The sequence below is a fragment of the Orcinus orca genome, chromosome 6, assembly GCF_937001465.1.
Source record: "Orcinus orca chromosome 6, mOrcOrc1.1, whole genome shotgun sequence".
NCBI lineage: Eukaryota > Metazoa > Chordata > Mammalia > Artiodactyla > Delphinidae > Orcinus > Orcinus orca.
Window position 1 is genome coordinate 116005953 of NC_064564.1, and position 5790 is coordinate 116011742.

Consider the following 5790-nt stretch of genomic DNA (forward strand, 5'->3'; position numbering starts at 1 on the left):
CACCTCAGCTAACAGACCAGACCCATGAAGGATGCTCATTCCCAAACCTGAGTTCCAAGACAGATGATCTGATTGGCCCAGCTCCAGTCAGAGGCTCACCCCCGGTCCAATCGGGGCTGGCCAGGTGGATAGGGTTACACAGTCCAAACAGCTGCTAGGGTCTAACCCTCCTGGGTCTGGTGAAGGAGGGCAGCCACGTCCATCTTCTCCACTCCCTTGTCTGAGTGGGTTACACAGAGACACACTTCTAGTAAGTAGTCAGTCTGCTCCACATTTTTTTTTTAACTTTATTCCCCCCAGGCTCATGTTTTAACCACTGTGCTACAACTTCCCTAACCCAGACTTCTCTTTAGGTACCCACAGTATTTTACATGATGCTCCGTATTTGTTCAGTTCGGTGCCATTCCATTCACATAGATGGCATGTCCTCAGCGTCCTGGCGTCATGAGAAAAACAAAGACAAACAAGACCTGGTTCCTGGTCTCCAGGAGCTCCACGGGAATTGGGGGTGGAACTCTCAGTCCCCAACAAACTCTTCTATGAGACTGGCTATGATGAACATTCCAGCGGGGGGTGCCCACCATGTTGTCTGGGTGTGAGGGCATTCATCCCGATCGGAGCATCAGGAAAGTCCAAATAGAGGAGACAAATGTTTTAGTGACTTCAGAGGACATTAGTGATTTTGTTTTCATTGAGATTTTGCTCATTATTCATTCCTGCTAGCATGAGTTCCCCCACATTCCCCCATGCCCCCAAATGGTTTAACCCCAGATCTGGTTGCCGTGCTCAGGAGACTGGGGAAGTGTCCACATACATCCTCAAAAAGGTGGGGACAGATGTCTGGGTCATCACTCCATGATCTAAATGTGGTATCTCCCAGACTGATCCCAGCAGAGCAGGCAGTACATTGGCTTCACGGTACTTTGGCCTTTTCTCGGGCAAGTTAACAGACTTCTTGCTCTGGGTGCTCGAAAGCTAGTGTGAAACACACGCATTTTCAATCCTGACACATAAGGTAACCACAGCCTCGAGGATCCGATTAAAATGGGATGGTTGAGCCCACAGCTGAAGCCCGCCAGTGTGCGAGGCCTGGGTGCCGTCATTTTCTTTCTTTTTTTAAAAAAATTTATTTATTTTGTTTATTTTTGGCTGTGTTGGGTCTTCGTTGCTGCACACGGGCTTTCTCTAGTTGTGGCGAGAGGGGGCTACTCTTCTTTGCGGTGCACGGGCTTCTCACTGCGGTGGCTTCTCTTGTGGAGCATGGGCTCTAGGTGTGCGGCCTTCAGTAGTTGTGGCACGCAGGCTTAGTAGTTGTGGCTCGTGGGCTCTAGAGCGCAGGCTCAGTAGCTGTGGCGCACGGGCTTAGTTGCTCCGCAGCATGTGGGATCTTCCTGGACCAGGGCTCGAACCCTTGTCCCCTGCATTGGCAGGCGGATTCTTAACCACTGCGCCACCAGGGAAGCCGTGCTGTCATTTTCTTAAACAGTTCAGCAAACGTTACACATGGCCTGCTGAAGGAGGAAATTATGCAAGAAATGTAGTAAATGGCGACTAGCAAATAGCAGAAGCACACAAAACACACATCTCTCCTGCCCCCTAGTGAACATTTAAATTTCTAAACTCCGTTGGTTCAAAGCCATTTTTTAAAAAAACATCTTTATTGGAGTATAATTGCTTTACAATGGTGTGTTAATTTCTGCTGTACAACAAAATGAATCAGCTATACATATACATATATCCCCATATCTCCTCCCTCTTCCGTCTCCCTCCCACCCTCCCTATCCCACCCCTCTAGGTGGTCACAAAGCACAGAGCTGATCTCCCTGTGCTATGCGGCTGCTTCCCACCAGCTATCTGTTTTACATTTGGTAGTGTATATATGTCCATGCCACTCTCTCACTTCATCCCAGCTTACCCTTCCCCCTCCCTGTGTCCCCAAGTCCATTCTTTATGTCTGCATCTTTCTTCCTGCCCTACCCATAGGTTCTTCAGAACCTTTTTTTTTTTTTTAGATTCCATATATATGTGCTAGCATACGGCATACAGTATTTGTTTTTCTTTTTCTGACTTGCTTCACTCTGTATGACAGTCTCTAGGTCCATCCACCTCACTACAAATAACTCAATTTTGTGTCTTTTTATGGCTAATATTCCATTGTATATATGTGCCACATCTTATTTATCCATTCATCTGTCGATGTACACTTAGGTTGCTTCCATGTCCTGGCTACTGTAAATAGAGCTGCAATGAACATTGTGGCACATGTCTCTTTTTGAATTATGGTTTTCTCAGGGTATATGCCCAGTAGTGGGATTGCTGGGTCGTATGGTAGTTCTATTTTTAGTTTTTTGGGGAACCTCCATACTGTTCTCCATAGTGGCTGTACCAATCTACATTCCCACCAGCAGTGCAAGAGGGTTCCCTTTACTCCACACCCTCTCCAGCATTTATTGTTTGTAGATTTTTTGATGATGGCCATTCTGACTGGTGTGAGGTGATACCTCACTGCAGGTTTGATTTGCATTTCTCTAATGATTAGTGATGTTGAGCATCCTTTCATGTGTTTGTTGGCAGTCTGTATATCTTCTTTGGAGAAATGTCTATTTAGGTCTTCTGCCCATTTTTGGATTGGGTTTTTTGTTTTTTTGATATTGAGCTGCAAGAGCTGCCTGTATATTTTGGAGATTAATCCTTTGTCTGTTGCTTCATTTGCAAATATTGTCTCCCATTCTGAGGGTTGTCTTTTCGTCTTGTTTATGGTTTCCTTTGCTGTGCAAAAGCTTTTACGTTTCATTAGGTCCCGTTTGTTTATTTTTGTTTTTATTTCCATTACTATAGGAGGTGGGTCAAAAAGGATCTTGCTGTGATGTATATCATAGAGTATTCTGCCTATGTTTTCCTCTAAGAGTTTGATGGCGTCTGGCCTTACATTTAGGTCTTTAATCCATTTTGAGTTTATTTTTGTGTATGGTGTTAGGGAGTGTTCTAATTTCATTCTTTTACATGTAGCTGTCCAGTTTTCCCAGCACCACTTATTGAAGAGGCTGTCTTTTCTCCATTGTATATTCTTTTCTCCTTTATCAAAGATAAGGTGACCATTTGTGCATGGGTTTATCTCTGGGCTCTCTATCTTGTTCCATTGATGTATATTTCTGTTTTTGTGCCAGTACCATGCTGTCTTGATTACTGTAGCTCAAAATCATTTTTAAGAAAAGCAAAGTAATATTATTTTACAAATCTTTAAGTGTGGTTTTTTTAAAAAATATTTATTTATTTAGGCTGCGCTTGGTCTTAGTTGTGGCATGTGGGATCTTTAGTTGCGGCATGCAGACTCTTAGTTGTGGCATGCATGTGGGATCTAGTTCCCCGATCGAGGATCGAACCCTGGCCCCCTCCACTGGGGGCACGAAGTCTTACTAGAGCACCAGGGAAGTCCCATACAAATCTTTAAGTGTTAATCACAGAAAATACATGCCATCATTTTGAAAAATAACATACAGACATATAAAGTGAAAGTCTCCCTTTCACTCATGAGAGGGAACGGCTTAATACATCCTTCCAGACTTTTCCATATTAAAAATATATCCATGCACATACTTATTTTTTTTATACGCATCGGTTTAAAAGGCACATATCAGTTGGTGCAGCCGAGGCTGGCTAGATGCTCACCAAGCCCACCTACTGGCGTACAGCTAGACGACATCTCTCAGCCTCCCCTGTGGTGAGGAGTGGCCATATGCTCAAGGGTGGACAATGGAATATGGTTGAAGTAATGATTGTCACTTCCATGCCCGGCCCATAAAAATCTCCCACACCTGATCCTCTACTCTCTCTCTTCTCCTTCTGCTGTAATGAAGGATGGAAGATGGAAGGAGTCTGGGTCCCTGAATGGCTGCCTGGAGCAGAGCAATGCTCCCCCTCATGGACCTGCATGGGACTGGAGATATCGATAGATAGATAGATTTTTTAAAAAAAACAACGTGCTATCATTTTACATATATATGTATGTGTATACATATATATATATAGAGAGAGATTGAACATCTTTAATGCCAATACATATAAATCTTCCTGATACTTTTTAACAGCTGTGCAGCACTCCACTGTATGGATGTACCAGCATGTATTAAGCATCCTCTTCTCTTTTTTTTTTTTGCAGCACCGCAGCACCATGTGGGATCTTAGTTCCCTGACCAGGGATCAAACCTATGCCCCTTGCATTGGAAGTGTGGAGTCTTAACCACTGGACCACCAGGGAAGTCCCTAAGCATCCTCTTCTTGATGGGCACATGTTGTTTCCAATTTTTTAAAATTATAAACAAAACTGCAATAAATATCAAGGTCAGTATGTCTTGCTCATTCATGTTATTATTTCTGCAGGGCAGGTTCTTATTCCCTATTGTTTTAGATAAGGATACAGAAATACAACAACCTGGGCAGTGGAAAATGACCTGGAATAGTTACATTTGGTTATGGCATGCGTTTGGAGAGATAGTAGAGTGCGGTGTTTCAGATCCTGGAAGAAAGAAAGAACCAGGTCCAAGTTCTGGTCCTGCTCCTTGCTAAGCAACCTTGTACAAGTCACTTAACCTCTCTAAGTCTCAGTTTACTCATCTGTGAAATGAGGGTAATGCTGGTGCCTGCCTCATATTGGTGTATCTGTAAAATGGGGATAATAAAATGGGGATATGAGTACCTTCCTCATAAACTGATCAAGGTTCAATGATGAAGGAAGGAAGGAAGGACAGTGATCCCTGAAGGATGGATACAAATGAAGTGAGCCTTAAGATTGTTCCAGCTTAATGCCTGGAGAGAGTTTCCAGGCCGCAGTGCAGGGAAGGGCGACCCAGGCAGAGCCTGGCAGACTCCCTGAGTTGAGGAACAATGCTGAGAGTCTGGGGAGAATAAGGTAGCCAGAGTTCACAGGACAGAGGGGAGGTGCACAAGGAACTGCAGGGCTACCTTGTAAAACTTGGTGTGGGGGGAACAGAGCAGGGGAAGAGGCAGGAAAGGGCTTAGTCACACGTGTCCACTTTCTCCTTCTAAATTGAGCAACTCCTCCTGGGGGTGGGGGGTGGGAGTCGGTGCAGGAGCAGAGAGAGGCTACGAGTATTATGCTATCTGAGCTCTCTCCATCTAGAAGGAAAGAGTGGTGTAGAAATGAAGAAGAAGCAATACTGTCGACACTCATACCTCAAAGCTCTCCTCCTGGCTCTGGGATTATTCTGAGAGGTGAGTCTGGACCCTCCGTTCCTCTACCTGTCCCCCTGTCGCAGGATCCGCTTGCTCAGTGGGCCATTTGCTATTGTCTTGGTTGATTATTTACCTTGCTGAATAACAAACTATCTCCGGATTTAATAGCTTAAATCTGTGCAGCTCTTGGGTACCAGCAAGAGTTCGCCTAGACAGCCTGCATCTGATCTCAGTGGCATCAGTCAGGGTCAGGGTTTGGAACATTCACTTACAAAGTGGCTTCTTCAGGAACGTGTTGGGCCTCAGTGCTCCTCGACCACTCTCTTTGTCTCCACATGCCTTGGGTTTCTTACAGAACAGCGGTCTTGGAAAACACGCACTAGGAACATGGTGGCAGGCCTCTGAGAGCCTCGAAGCAGAAGCTACCAGGACAGTTAAGGGCCACTCCTGGACCTGGCGGGGCATGCCTTCCATCCCTGCATTCTATTGGTCAAGCCTTCCATCCCTGCGTTCTATTGGTCAAGCCTTCCATCCCTGCATTCTATTGGTTAAGCCTTCCATCCCTGTGTTCTATTGGTCAAGCCTTCCATCCCTATG